The 15,889-nt window shown below is 41.1% G+C and overlaps 1 protein-coding gene across 8 annotated transcripts in view; it reads right to left on the bottom strand.

Moving 5' to 3' along the window:
* The window catches only part of Zfx (zinc finger protein X-linked), a 45,171-nt gene extending 34,594 nt beyond the window's left edge, over positions 1–10,577 (bottom strand). The window contains exons 1-3 of one of the 8 annotated variants that reach the window (XM_060376714.1): positions 10,559–10,573; positions 1,578–1,645; positions 455–511 (exon numbers count right to left, since the gene is read on the bottom strand). The gene's annotated coding sequence lies outside the window, so the exon portion shown is untranslated. Of the gene's footprint in view, positions 1–454; positions 512–1,577; positions 1,646–8,431; positions 9,460–10,034; positions 10,496–10,558 lie in introns of those variants that run through there. The other 7 variants (XM_060376711.1, XM_060376712.1, XM_060376715.1 and 4 more) reach the window with 7 other exon arrangements.
* Positions 10,578–15,889: the final 5,312 nt, after the last annotated feature.

Below are 15,889 nucleotides of genomic sequence, written 5' to 3'. Positions count from 1 at the left end.
AAAGAACCTAAGCTAGAGAGGCAGCTCTGTGATAAAGTGCTTGCCTATCATGTGCAAGATCCTGGGCTCAATCCCTAGTACCAAAAAAAGAAAAAGGGAGGAGGAGGGGAAAATAAATGTAATCAATACACAATTTTTAAAAATAAAATTGTTTGCAACCAGGATACAAAGTGAGTAATTATTAAAAAAAATAAATAAGATAATTTTAAATGTTATATACAACCTTTTCAAAAATCAGTTTTCCCAAAACTGTATGAACTATGCCAAAATATAAAGCTTTATATTTTTACAAATTAATTTGCCATTTAAAACAAAGCCACAAATCAATTTAACCAAACTAGAAACTTAGGTATTATGAATTCCAAGTCAAATATTTATAAGACCTATCATATATTAAACAACAACAACAACAACAAAAAAACAGTAACACAGTGCCAGCAGTGATGGTGCACACCTTTAATCCCAGCACTCGGGAGGTGGAGCAAATCTCTGTGTTCAAGACCAGCTGGTTCTACAGAGCAAGTTCCATGACAGCCAGGGAGACACAAAACAAACAAAAGTTACAGAGTTATAGTATGTTTTAGATTTACTGAAAGGCACTATATGCTATTTAATCTTATAAAAATTATCTTTGGTCCTAAATTTGATTTTCAAGTTGCTTGTTATTGGTATAAATCCAATTGAGTTTTGTTTTTTGGTTTGCTTCTTTAGTTTTTGTTTGGTTTTTTGTTTTGTTTTTTGAGACGGGGTTTCTCTGTTTAACAGCCTTGACTGTCCTGGAACTCGCTTGGTAAACCAGGCTGGCCTCAAACTCATGGAGATCCACCTGCCTCTGCCTCCCTCAGTGCTGGGATTACAGGTGTGCACCTGCCTCACAATTCAGTTTTTTATCAATGTTCCCATCTATGATACAATACAGTTAGAAAAGAAAAGCCAGAAGACAGGCAGAGTAGTACCTGTCTGTAAACCCAGCACTTGGGAGATAGAGGCAAAAGGATCAAGAGTTATGGCTAGCAGCAAGTTTGAGGGCAGCTAGTGCTACATGAGATGTTGTCTTTAATAGAATAATTGTGGAAAAGGGTAATGTATTTAAAACCACTTACTAAACAAAAATAAACTAGATCGAAATCATAAGATCTAGTTATCTGAAAAAACGTTTTCAAACTTCATTACATATACCTCAAAAATAAGCTAAATACTGAGCAAGCCTTCAATTTCATTTTTTTCTTTAATGTCAGAGCATACAGAAACAAGGCAGAAGGAAAGGCATAAAATGAACACTTTGAGTAATCTGATACATACAGGCTAGTTACTGACAACACAGAAGATGGGAATTAAAGTCAAATGTCTAATTATCACCAAACTTGTATTATATATCAAAGTATTTGATAATTATACTTTTCTAGGAAATTAAAAAAAAAAAACACTCGGGAAAGGCAAAAAGGATACCATGGGAGAAAAGAGGATATTAATAATTCAAATCCACAATCTACAAAAAAAAGAGAGACGAAACCAAGTAGTTTTACAAATGGAGTCTGTCCAACTTTAAATAATAAGATCACTTCTATTAAACAGACCTGTTTCAAAAAAGAGGGAATGCTCCCCAATTCATCTTACAAGGTTAGCTGGGCACAGTGATACGCACCTGTAGAGAGAAAAAAGAATCAATTAATAGGATATCCCATTTCCTTATTATCCAAAACTTACATTTAGACTTAACCAAAATAACTTTTGGAATGACTTAGGATTTTTATTACCATTTTGTACATGTATGCATGCACACACACACTCCTATGTACAAAAGAAATTAGTAGGATATTTCCAATTTACATTCAGGATTCTACTGTAAGTTGCTCTTCTAACTCAAACCTGTTCAATTGTTCCTAACAAAACTATGCTGTCAGAAAGTGCTGGTGATGCAGCATTTCCTAATATGCTTTAAAATTATCTATGGGATTTTCTTCCAAGGCAAAGAACCATTTAGCAATTCTGTGTTCTGTTGCACTGTTTGGCATGAAATAATATGTAACAAGGTACATATTCTTTAATGTAATTATGCAAGCAATTATAACTATATGGTGACACCTGCCATATAGTAATGATGATACCATCAATCAGGGCTCTATTTTTAAGATGTTAAAAATAGAGGAAAAAAAAAGAAAAGTGTATCTCAGAATCCATGACATGTGGTCATGGGAGTTCAGCAATGTTGTAAGATCAATTCACCATGCTTCTTATTAAAAAAATAAAGTAAAACAGAAAGTAAGAAACTGGTATAGGTCACCTGCAGAGCGCTTGTCTAGCTGGCATACAAAGGTTCAATCCTCAGCACCACTGGGGGTGGGGGTAGCCCGTAATTCCAGGGGCTGAGGCAAGAAAAATCTCAAATTCTATTGTAGCTTGGGCTAAAGAGTGAACTGAAGGTCAACATGGACAACTATGAAAAAAATAATAACGATTAAAAAAAACAGGACCTATGGGGCTAAAGATGGTGTAGTCAGTTTGCTGAAGTCCTGGGTTCAATGCCCAGCATCACATGCATGCTGCTGTCTGAAAAGCGATCAAGTATCTAGGAGCTGGGCATATACATGTCTATAATCCTAGCATTCTGGACACAAAGGCTAGAAATGTCACAAGTTCAAGGTTATCCTTGGCTATATACAGCTAGTTTGGGAACTGCCTAGGATACATGGGGATGGAGGGAGACAAGTACAGCTTGGTAAAAGAACACTGGTCTAGCAGATGTTAATCACTGAGTTTAATCCCTGGTACCACCGAAAGGTAGGGGGAGAACTAAAAAAACACCTCACAAGGACACAAAGATAGTTTCCAATAAACATAAGTGCAAACACAATAAAAATCTGATCATTTTTCTCAGAAATTTGAAAACCTAACCCTAAAATAAGTAGAGGAAAAAAGCTATGATAATCCTTTAAAAGAAAAGAACATGTTAAAACTTAATTATAAAACTATCATCCTTAAATCAAGGTGGCAGTAACAGAACTAGCCCAAAAGGTCAATAAAAACAAAGAGAAACAAAAACAGATGTGAAGCCAATGAGATGGCTCAGGGGTAAAGGAACCTGCCATCAAGCCTGACAACCTGAATTCAAATCCCAGCACCCACATGATGGAGAAGACTCCTTCAGGTCATCATCTAAGCTCCAGACACACCCGTGCTCGTCAACACACAAGTATGTAATTTAAATGTAAACAAATAAAAACACATGTGCAGATTTATGGAATATACTTCAGGGGAGACAGACTGAACTATTTGAGGAATTCAAATGCAAAAATAAATAAGATCCCTACATCTACCATAGAAAAAAAATTTCCAGATGAACTGTATATAAGAAAAAGTGCACAGACCCTGGCACTGGTGGCACAGGCCATTAATCCCAGCATTTGGGAGGCAGAGGCAGGCAGACCTCTGAGTTCAAGGCCAGCCTGGTCTACAGAACAAGTTCCAGGACAGCTAGGGCTACTCAGAGAAACCCTGTCTCAAGAAAAAAAAGAAAAGAAAGAAGAGAGAGATAAAGAAAGAGAAAAAAGAAAGAAAGAGCATAGTTATCATGATTACTCTGGAGTAAAGAGTTCCTAGACAACACAAGACACAGCAAAAACTGGCTACCTTCACATTAAGACCTCCTACAGAAAAAGTAAATAAGGCTTACAAAAAAAGATATTTTCAGTATAATCACAAATCTTTAGAATTCAGAATATAAAAATATGCACAATCCATAAGAAAAAGGCAACAGTCAAACATACAAGTTGATCAAGGATATATGCACAAACGATTTCTAAAAAACTCAAATGGCCAGTAAATTTGGAGGGAGCAATTCAGCCAACTACAATAATAACCGAAGAAATAGAAAATAAACACAGCAAGGAGATTGAATTCATACAGATTTGAGAAAAACAGCAAAATCTAATCTCTTGGCAATGATCAGTAGAAATAGGCTCAGAAACAACTGGTGAGAGTGTCAAATGAAATTTGGCATTGTGGCAAGTCCCAGTAAAACTGACAATGCACACACAAGACTTCCTCAATGCAGCAACCGTACTACAATCTTAAGATACAGAACTGTTTGAGGATGTTCACAGCAACACCAGTGGAAATTGCTGAAACTGCACACAGCCTATTGTGTCCTACCTCCATAGAAATAAATAGACTGTAGTGTTTTCATACATTAAGATACAGTATTAAAGAAAGCTGGCCTAGCATCCGAAAGGACCTGGCTCTGATGCCCAGCACTGCTTGACCCCCCAAACAGTATGAAACTACAACAGCAATTTTCAAACTGTGGTTTCAGGGCTCTTAAGCTTCAAAAATAAAGGACACAAGGTTTTTATGTCACTCATCCTTAAGAGAAATTTAAACTTAAGAGTCCAGTACAGTGGCACATACTTATCACCTAAGCACTTGAGAGGTTAAAAGCAGGATTGCCACGTTTCGGGCCCCTTTAAAAGTGGAACTTGTCTTTTTTTTTAAGAGACATTTAGAAATATCAACTCACTAAAAATCGTATTATATATAAACATGAATAACATTTTAGAAGGTTAGGGATTTTTTATGGGTTATGGTTTTTTAAAGTGAAACTATTTTGCATTTCTTCAAGGCTTTTTAATGACTCACTTCATAGAAGATAAGTTCCAACTCTTTCTGCACATATATGTGACATCATGAATCATGTGTTCTCTAATACTTGAACAATGTACAGGTGAATGTGAATGGAAAGGGTACATAACAGTACTGTGAAAGTAATTTTGACCTCATGGACCTCCTATAGGAGCATCAGGGATCCCCAGAAACCCCTGCAGCACATTGGAAAGCCAATAAATTAGATGTCAAAAACTTTGTTTGGTAGCCAGGCGTGGTGGCCCTCTTAATCCCAGTGTTCAGGAGACAAAAGCAGGCAGACGTCTGAGTTTGAAACCAGACCAGGACAGCCTGGGCTCCACAGGGAAACTGTCATTAAAGAAAAAAAAAGTTCAATGTTCAGTGTAAACAATATATACAACAATCCACAAGGATATAATTAAAACACAGAAGGCAATACTTGATACTGTTTTAGTTATATACATATTAAAACAATGCTTACAAGTAAAAAGAATGGGAATGAAAGGGGATGCACCCTTGGAGCTGTGAGACAATTTCATCAAAAATATGTATGTGCATGTGTACACATCACACACCACAACAAACTAAACTTTGATAACTCTCATTAATATTTACTTTACAGTAACGATGAAATACTCATAACTTTGAAACTTTAATTTTTACAAGACAAATGGCTACGTACATTAAGACCATGTAGTTTCTTTAAAGTGTACTTCCTGCTGAGCAAAAAAAAAAAAAAAAAAAAAGGGGGTTTGAAGATTACATGGCTTGAAAAAATGTTGTCTGGAAAAACAATTTGGCAGGAATAAGGGTAGGTTGGCCATATTCCAATCAGATATGGGCTACGGCTAGAAGTTGCTCAGCACCTGGGTTTGACCTGCTGTCCTAACAAGATAGGTGTGCCTTAAAATGAATATCCTTTGGTCAAAGAACATACTGGATAAATAACTGAATTTGAATAGCTGGAAACTATTCGGCTAATCCAAATTTACTGCACCCAATAACTTAGATAATTGTTTGGAGAGATAATGATCAGCTGCCAGGTACTGCTTGGGGACAAAGACAAATGAGAACCTGTCTCTACATTCTATTTAGAAGACAAAAATGCAAACATACAGTTAAAACATGAAAGTTTAAATACTAAATTAAAGATATCCACATTGTTCCATGGACAAAAAAAAGAAAAAAAGAAAAAGAAAACAACAACAACACAGGAAAACTGATAGTGTTAAAAACAGAAAGAATAAGAAATGGCAGTTACTTGGGAAACATGAGCTTTAAACAATAATTCCTATAAATAACACTGGTCATCTGTGCACTGGATAAGTTTGTTTTCAGCTATGTTAAGACACGTTAAGACACTTCAAATGGTGGATGAGAAACTAGGTATGTAGGTATAGTAAGAGACACTGAACTAACAGATTCCAGAGAGAGAGGCTGGAAATCCCACCATAGGAGACAGAAAAGGCACACAGAGTGTGTGAAACAGAATGCTTTTATGTGACAAACCCATCACCATGTAGCATAAATTTCCTGACTTGGGAATTATTGGCTTTAGGAAAAGGTGAAGTAAGAGGTACTGGTTAAAGCAAAGAGAAGACAGGTGAAATTTCTGTATAATAAGCAAACCCAAGAATACTTTTAAGGATGGGAAAAATAACCAGCAAAGTTGCAGGAGACCAAATCTGGCAAGTTAAATTAATCTCTACATTTGGAGTTGAGGCCAGCCTGGTCTACCATACCATACCATTCCATACTCTTGAGTTCCAGAACAGCCAGGAGGGCTACTCTATTTCAAACAAACAAACAAACAGAATAAAATAAACCAGAGAGAGACACTGAATTGAGAGAGCTCCATCCCAAAGGAGGCAGGCGAAGCTGTGCAAAGGCAGCAAAGCTAAACAGAGAGGTAGGACAAACCTTACATAGAGAAAGAAAAAAATCAAAAATTGGAAGAGTCACTGACAACCAGACAGCCAGTTAGCCTTTTCAGTTAGGTTTAAAAACAAAGAAAGAAATCTAAGCCAGTTGTGGTGATTCACATGCCTGAATCCCCAGTACTCAGGAGGCTGAGGCAGGAAAATTTGGAGATTGAGGCCAACCAGGCTACTTAGTAAGACTAGGTCTCAAAACAAACAAAAATTAGATCTTTGATAAGGGTGAAGGATTTTAGGGGCCAGTTAAGGGTTTTTTCAACTTAAAAAAAAATGCCACTGTACACAAGCGCAACTAATACACTATCAATGACAAGGCAAGTCTAAATATTGGAGACTAAACATTTACAAGCCATGGAGGGAAAAATGTCTCTGAAAACATCTACAAGCACATTTTTTGAAAAAAGAAAATCTCACAAAAAAAGAAAGAAATCATCACCTATCTGAAAAGTGCACAAAAATTTAAAACTAGCATCTTGTTTACCCAAGATGGAGATGGTAGCAAGAGTTAGTGTTCCACCAGCCAGTCCTTCCAGGTAAAAAGAACTTTATATATACTCATTCCTGGTGGAAAATATACACTTCCTAATCTTCCTAATCATACAACTTGAATCTGATTTCATCTCAAATTTGAATACCTCCTAACCTTTTATAAAGAACTGCTTACCTGTACTAATTAAATGTAACAATTTCACACTATATATTATGCATTGACTGCTTCCCCCTTCTCACACATACCCAAGAACTACATCTTAAAAGCATTTTTTAAAACACTGTTTGTTTATTCTTGAGACAGGGTCTCACTATATAGCCTTAGCTGTCCTGGAGCTCACTATGTAGACCAGGATGGCCTGGAACTCACAAAAATCCGCCTGCCTCTGCCTCCTAGTGCTGGGGTGAAAGACATGTGCATGTGCCATCACTGCCTGACTTAAGAACTTTAAAGCTTGACATGACCTCTATGAAAAACTCTCCCAGTCCCTCCACACTCTTCAGGAGCACTATCTCCAACCTGTTGCTGTCTACAAAAGTAAAAACATGGACAGTGAATAATTATGAAACTCACAGATTTGTGGAATAAAATTCTAAGAAACACATTTCCCACATGACAATGCAGGAAGGCATGGCTTAGCAAAAAAAAAAAAAAAAAAACCTTAGTTGGGCCTCTCTCACCAGGGAGAAAAAAAGATTGCAAACAGCATCCGAAGGCCACTGCTTTTTAATAATCATCCTTCCAAACTACTTTTCAAAACTGGCTTCCAAAAAAAATTACCATGGGAACACTTGTAGGTTCATTTCACGTCTTCAAGTAGCACCAGTCTTAATTTTCAACAACGGCAAATTAAATTCTAGGAAACCATTCTCCTTTTACTTCGGAAATATCAACAACTCTGAGCAAAATGTTATTTACGGCGAGTATAGAAAAGGGGAGCAGCTGTCCAACGAAAACAGATCATTCAAAATGTAATAAAATCTTTTTAAAAGGTAATAAAATTTGGCTTCTGACAACTCTTGTAATCGTCATCACGATAAAAACACCAGTCAACCTACAACCTATTTCTCTCCAACTTACCGTAGCCCAACCGAACTGATAGCTATCAAGCACAGATCGGATGTCATCCTTCCAATCTGAGGGCTCCCCTGCTGCGTCCCCCAAAGAGCAGAAGCCCCTCCCTGTAAGTCACACTGCAACCCACCTTTCCAAGCCTCAATTCTTACCACTCCCTACCTATGCTATCCATTTCGGCCAAACAGTAAATACTTGACGTTCTCGGAAGAAACTTCACCCTTGAAATGCCCTTTTGCCTGTCTGGGCCACCACCTAAAAACGCTCCAGTTTGTAACTTCAAAATGCCACCTATTTCAGGAAGCCATACCGGCCGCTTCAAATGGAAACCAGGTCTCCTCGGAAACACAGCACTCGGACGTGGCGTTCGCGAAGCCCCTAGCAAGCTTCCAACGTTGGCTCTTCTACCTCCGAACCAGCCTCCGGCAGCCACCACGTACAAGAACCTCCTTCATCTTCTTCGGCACCTAACACTGCTAACATGGGACTCCAAGTTCACCAGGAAAGTTGCGCGGGGTGCCCTCGGAGGAACTTTCACGGGGGTGGACCTCACAAATAATCTAGCACAGCAGATAAACGTACGCTAGATAATACATCACATTACGTTGTTCAGTGAGGAAACAGCTTCCTTCCTTTCTAGTCCCATCAAAAAGAAAAAAAAAAAAGCAGCGTATGCCAAAATTTTAAACGCAGCCTCCAATAAACTTGTTTGCACACACACACGTACACACACACACATAAAAAAAAGAAGAAGAAAGAAAAAAAATACAAAAACTTCCCTCCGATAGTCAAGTCTTCCGCTTTCGTAGGATGCCTTTCCCCCCTATTGGTCAAAAGAGTGGTGAGAACTTTCCCATCATTTTTCTGTTCTTTATTCACGGACTAGTGAAATCAACGATTGGCGGAGAAACCACCGCATCAGGGTCACCCTAACGGCCACGTCTGACTTTCTCCGAGATAGCAACAACAACAACAAGAACAACAACAATAATAATAATAATAATAAAGTGTCGGATCCCACTACTGCCACCTCTCCAGATCACCCTGAAGCGGCAAGCACCAGGGAAAGGCTCGGGGAACGGCTGGAAGCCCCGAGGCAACACAGATGGAAGCGGCTCCGGCGCCAGGACCGCCGCGATGGCCGCCTGCGGCTGCCGAGCCGAAAGGCAGCGGAAACAGCAGCTAGTCACGGGGCTGTGGGAGGCTGGGCAGGAAGGTGGCGCTGCCGCCAAGCTCCTGGAATCCGAGTGCTCATCATGGCGGCGAGGGCAATGGCCGCCATGGGGAGGGAACACGCCCCTCCGCACACACACTCGACGCCACGCCCGGGCTCCGGGGCCCGTCGCCAGCGCCGCCGCCGCCGCTGCCGCTGCCCGCTCTCACACCCCCCCTCACGGGCTGTAGCGGAATTTTCTCCTAAGACGCCGCCTTCAAGATGGCGGCTCCCCCTCCCGGCAACCCCCCCAGTCGTATCCTGCAGCAGGCGCCGATCCGCCGCCATCTTGTCCCCCGTCCCTCTCCCCCCCCCGCCGATATTTACATAGCGAAAATCGGCCCGGCCGGCCTGCGGCCTTCACCTCATGCCTGCAGCCTTAGCCTCCTCGCCAGGCCTAGACCCCGCACGGTGCCCCGGGTCGGCCGCGTCGCCCAGTCAGGACCCCTCAACCGCCTCCCCAACCGCCGGGCAACACTGCCCCGGTCCCCGCCCGTTAATAGAACGCGCTTCAACCGCCTTTCCGAACACCCGGGAGCCACCCCGGGCCTAACTGCGGCCTCCTCGGGGCCTGCTCGGCGTCGCGCGCCACGCCACCCGGCCTAGCGCGGGAGGGCGCCTTGCGGGCCGCCGACCAGGCCCGGACCAGGCCGCCGCGCGCCTACTAGGCCCCACGACCGCAGCGGCACCCCGGACTCACCGGACGGGCGTGCGACGGTCGGCGACGGTGGCGGGTGCTGCAGGCCGGCCTTTCTCTGGAGCACTGGGCCGGGCTCCGGCTGGTGGGGCGGGCGGAGGGAGGGAGGAGGGGCCGAGCTCGGAGCTGACAAAAAGCGGCCCAGCTCCCCGGCACGGGCCCGCCGTCAGCACGTCACGTCACCGCCGGGGAGAGAGACCCAGGAAAATGCGGAAGGGTAGATGGGCCCCCTCCTCCGCCCGGTGGGTCTCTAACGCCCCGGGTTGGCGCCGTTCACGCCCTGCAACCGGGGAGCCCAGTGGCTTCGCTGCGGCGGGGTCTCCGGCGGCCTGAGTTTCCGTGACAGCGCCCCCCTTCTTTACACCTCCGCGCTCCCGTGCACACACACCGCTACCACCGCCGCCTCGGCTGTAAAGTCTGCACGAGGCCGTGGTCCGCCGACCCTGTCGAGAGGCGGGAGGCCCCGGCCACCCCCCACCATGTTTGTGGGCCGCAACCACCCCCTGGGGGCCTCCGGGGAGACCTACCGCCTCTCTGCGAGGGTCCTGGCCTGAGGCGGTGGCTCGAGTTGTTTGCAGGCCCTCAGCCCCCCCCCCCCAACCCCCCGCCGTAAATGTGTGTGTGTCTGTGTGTGTGAGTTGTTTGGTTTTGTGTTTTTTTTTTTTTTCATCCCCGGTGCCTGGGGATGAAGATAAATTTAGCAACCCCCACCGTCCCCTGCCTTCCTTTTTAAAAAACAACTTTGAAACAAAATGAAAATTGGCTTGCCAATTTGAACGGTGCAGGCAAGTGGGGGCTACCTAGAACAACTACCAGACCCCCCTCCCCAATTTTTTTCAATAAATAAGCTTTCTGTCAGGAAGCCAAATTGGTCTTTGGGGGGGGTTACATGTTGAAGACTTTTACACTGCAGTGAACAGGAATTTTTGGTGGTATAGTTTTCTATACATGTGTGTTACACTGGCAGTGCATGAATTGTGACGTGTATGTTATACATTCTACAAATAAGTACGAAAGATTTTTAAATTAAATTCTTAAAGTTTAAGAAGTAGAGAAGGAATATCTGGTTGAACAATATATACATACTTAAAAATACAAATTTTTTTGTTTTGTTCAGTCCAGATTACTATGTTACATTTTTTTTTCTGAGCCAGTGTTTCTCTGTGTAGCCCTCTAGCTGTCCTGTCACTCTAGACCAGGCTGAGCTGAGAGATTCACCCGCCTCTGCCTCCCTAGCGTTTAGGATTACAGGCATGTACCACCACCAATTCTATACTGAATTGGGCATCAAAATGATACGTTAAAGTTACCAGTCAATCATTAAATGGTGTACTTCATACCTTAATGTAGAATCTAACACGGTGTAATGTTTTGTGGCATACTGTGGGATAGAAGACAATGTTTGGGAATAGAGTCCAGGCTGACAATTAACTTGCCTCAGCCTCCCAAGTGCTAGGATCGCTGGCATGTGCCCCTAACACCCACCCTGATACACTGGCCGAGATTGTGTTGATAGCTGTTTACCTATAGTTAAGACATCTTTAATTAGCAAAGAACACAAAAATAGTAAAACAAGTATATGGGAAATGTCTTTAAACATGGAGGTTATATATTTTCATTCCAAGAATCTAAATTGTTCTGTCAGCCATCTTACAATCATAATTTTTTTTTTTTAAAGGGAGATCGGCATGGTAACTTAAACCTGTAATCTCCAAAATCCAGAGGCAAAATCAAGAGGGTCTGGGCGAGTTCCAAGCCAGGCTGGGCTATTGAGTGACACTCTGTGTCAAAAGAGGGGATGGTTGGGGAGGTGGAGACTCTTAGGTACAACCTGTACTGAGGTTAGAACAGAAATTAGCATGGACGCTGGGAGAGAATAACATAAATTTGTAAAGTGTTTTATCATTCTTTTTTCCTAAGAATCTACTAGTAGATCTATCTAGTAACTATACAGTGATTTTCTTGGGGGGGGGGGTTGGCTTCCTGCCATCAAAAAAAATGTATTTTCAAATATTAATGACATCTTCATCATATATAGAAAATTCAGGCTTTGATACAGGCTGTGTCCCCATAAAAATAAAACTAAGCAAGATTACTTCAAGTGGAAAAAAAATAAGAAAAGGTCAGGTGTGTCACACACCTTTAATGTCAGTACTCAGGAGTCTGAAGCAGGAAAATCAAGAGTCAGTCCAGCCTGGACTATACAGGAAGACCATCTCAAAAAGTTGAAAAAAAAAAGTTGGCAGGCAAGCACTCCATTTCCAGATGTTGTGGAAACTGAGAAGGAAGGATTCTTTTGGTCTGTCTTAAAGACCAGCCTCCCCTCAAAAAAGTATATGTGTGTGTGGGGGGGTAACTTATGCAGTCACATTAATATAGTTTTTTTTTTTATAATTATAACCAGTGTTGAAAGTACTTTCTAAGGGCCTCCACTTAATACTAGGTTTCCCCAGAAAGGAATGTCTCTATCAGCCACACAACCATAAACAGCAGGTTCAAAACAAAAAGACGTAAAGTCAGCATTCTTGTCAGTTTTTCCATTATTACCACCAACTACTCTTATCAGTTGCTAAGCACTTAAGAAAGGAGTATTTAAGGAGAAATAAGGAAAAAGATGCTGCCTCAATTTACAAGATCATAGCAAGTTATTGGGTAGTGACAGTGTCCAAGAGGCCTTTATGATTACTTGGCATATATGAAAAAAAATTAACTTTGATGGGAAAAGGGAAAGGATGGCCTAGTTCTCTTGCTTAAATTAAATATATTTCTACCAAAGTGCAATAAGAATCCTACTGACGATTGCACAAATAGAGTCAACTATATATAAAATTTTTTTTTTCAAAACAGGAAAGGTAGCAGGGGGCGTAGCTCAATTGCCTACTATGTGCAAGGTGCTGGATTTGTTAGCCAGCACTGACTGCACCCAAAAATGAGGGGGAGGAGGTGAACTATCATTAAAAACTATATTACTTATGAAAGTATACTTGAACCTTGAGTGTACCTAAACATTACTAAAAGCATTTGTTAATCAAGCTTTGGGTGATTAAGCACCAGACACCTTGTACTTTCGATTTCTAATAATGTTATTGACTATAGAATCTTGGGCATCACTTCTCTGCCTTCTGGCTAAAATGGAGTGTTAGAATCTTGGTGAAAGGAAGCAACAAGGATGCAAAGGTTCCCTTTGCAGAATTTTTGTTGTTGTTGTTGTTGTTGTTATGTTTGTTTGTGACAGGGTTTCTTTGTGTAACCCAGGCTGGGGACTTGGTAGACCAGGCTGGCCTCAAACTCACAGAGACCCACCTGCCTCTGCCTCCTGAGTGCTGGCATTAAAGGCGTGCACACCACTGCCTGCCTTGCAGAACTTTAAAAAAAGAAGCTATGTACAATAATAAAAACTGTCCTGAAAGCCCAGCATGGTGGTGCAGGCTTATCATCTCAAGCAAAGCAGAGGCTGAGGCCAGCCCAGGATGCATAGTTAGACTCTGTCTCAAATGACTAACAAAAATATACTCTTAAAGTGCTTTCACTTTTCCCAGCTAAGTAAATACAAACTAAGAGGAAATTTTATCTGGAGAAACTAAGAGCAGAATATTTCAAAAGCCTATACTAGAAATATAAAATGGCTGATTTCAAAGCAGTTAACAGAGTTTTGATGGTGTGCTAAATATATGTATTTGTTCCTTCAAAGCTGTTCGTGTATGTTAAAAAACATCCAGTCAAGGTTTTGCGGGTGTTTTAATAACAGAATTTCTGACATATTTATAGGTGCTTGAACCAGAAGCCACATGAGGCCTTTTGATCATTTCCCCAGAGAAAGATTAGTGCAAAAAGAAGCTGATTTGTACTCCACATCTATCACTAATAGGAATATAAACAGATATATTACTGGCTTACAAGCAAATATAGACTTTCTTGAATAAAGTTGTGATGATACATTTATTTTATATCCCATCGGTTTAAATTTTTTAAATTCCTATAAAAATTTTCTCTAGAAAAATTTTAAATATTTCTATGAAAATATAGAAAAGCTTTATTTTTGTCTGAGCATACCCTATAAAAATTAACCACTTGTCTAATATTTGATACTTAAAATATACTTAACAGGAGCAAGAAGAAGAGTTCAGTTGCCAAATAAGAATTTTTAAGTCTCCAAGCTTTGTGCCTTCCCCAAGGAAAAGAATTTTGAAATGATGATTGACAAGTAGGTGATATTTCAAGCAATGTATTTCATATGAATCATTAGTTGACTAAGATATTGTATAACTCCCAAAACTCACCAATGGCCAAATTCTCCTCATGCAGTATAAATAACAGGACACAACAAACCACCTAGCTCTGCTCAGAAGGGAAAAATCAATACAGTGGCCTAGAAACAAAAGCAGTCATGAGGAATACCCCTGGTGCCCAGATTTCAGCCACTACTGTTTTTCACGGAAGACATCAGGGCTCCTCCAAGAAATGACTGAAGAACAGAAAAGCACACGATGATCCAGGAACACCTTCTACCAGAAAAAGCAAAAAAAAAAAAAAAGAAGGCATCTAAGTTTAATAACGGTGTATCAAAAAGGTCCCGGCGACCAGTTCAAAGATTCCAGCTGGCTTAAGTTCAGAAAATGTGAACATCAAAAGAATACTAACTTCTACGGCTTGAGACACACTGGATATGTTCATGAATTTAGGAGGCCTTAAAGAACATCGACTAGGAGCAATGCTTGCACAGCTTGGTGGAAGTGTAAAGAGCTGTACGGGTGTGCTAGCACACACCTTTAATGCCAGAGCAGGCAGCTCTCTGTGAGTTCATGGCCAGCCTGGTCTACCAAGTGAGGCCAGGACAGCCACTGCTACACAGAGAAACCCTGTCTTGACAAAAAAAAAAGTGTAAATAACTAATAAATTGTATGTAAAATTTGAGGGGTTGATTTCTTTTCAGTGACAGGGCTCAAACGTAGATCCTTCGGCAAGCCCTCTAAATTGAGCTACAGCCCCAATCCCTGTGTGTTGTTCTTCTGTTTTTGCTTTTTGTTATTTTTTTTTTTTTTTTTTTTTTTTTTTTTTTTTTTTTTTTTAGATAGGGTTCCACTATTTAGCCCAGGCTAGCCTGGAACTCATAACCTGCCTACCTTTACCTCCTGGACTACAGGCATGCGGTATCAGGTTCACCACCTTCAGATGGTGATTTTGATGGCATGTAAATTATATCTTTCTTTTTTTAATTTTTTTTTTAAATTATCACCTTTGGAACCCACCTGAGGAACCCACTCATTATATTGAAAGCTAGTGAAGGGGAAAAAGGCGCTTGCCCCTTAAGAACTGTTCCTCAGATTAACCAAATGGTTCACTAGGGTACTCTTTAATTAGAAATATTCCCGCTAATAAATGAAGAAGGCTTGATAAAATTAGATTATCACCATTTTGTAGCCAAAATAACAATAATAATCTTGGTAACAATACTCAATGGCTGCTAAGCAAAAGGACCTCCAGATGTGTACCCCATGATGGACATATACAGTGTCGCTTGCTTTAACTACTAATTTATAGGAAACACCGGACAAAGAAATACGCCAATGAAAAGCCATAGATGTGACCAACAACATGTAAGTATGAAGAAAGTCTATAAAACAAATGGTCTGTTTTCTTCTACAAACAAATAATAAAGGAACAGGTGGAAAAGGAAGCCAGTAGGGTAAACAGTACAGGGGAGGTAGGTAGAGGCAGGAGGATCCCAGGCTACATAGGCCAGCCTGGGCTACCGGAATTCCTGTCTCAAAAACAAAGAAGAAAAAAAAAAGTTAGGCCAGGCGGTGGTGGCACACGCCTTTAATCCCAGCACTCAGGAGGCAGAGGCAGGCAGATTT

The sequence above is a fragment of the Meriones unguiculatus genome (genome assembly GCF_030254825.1).
Source record: "Meriones unguiculatus strain TT.TT164.6M chromosome X unlocalized genomic scaffold, Bangor_MerUng_6.1 ChrX_unordered_Scaffold_30, whole genome shotgun sequence".
Classification (NCBI taxonomy): Eukaryota; Metazoa; Chordata; class Mammalia; order Rodentia; family Muridae; genus Meriones; species Meriones unguiculatus.
The sequence above is the reverse complement of the archived record's forward strand: the minus strand, read 5'-3'. Positions and strand labels throughout refer to the sequence as shown.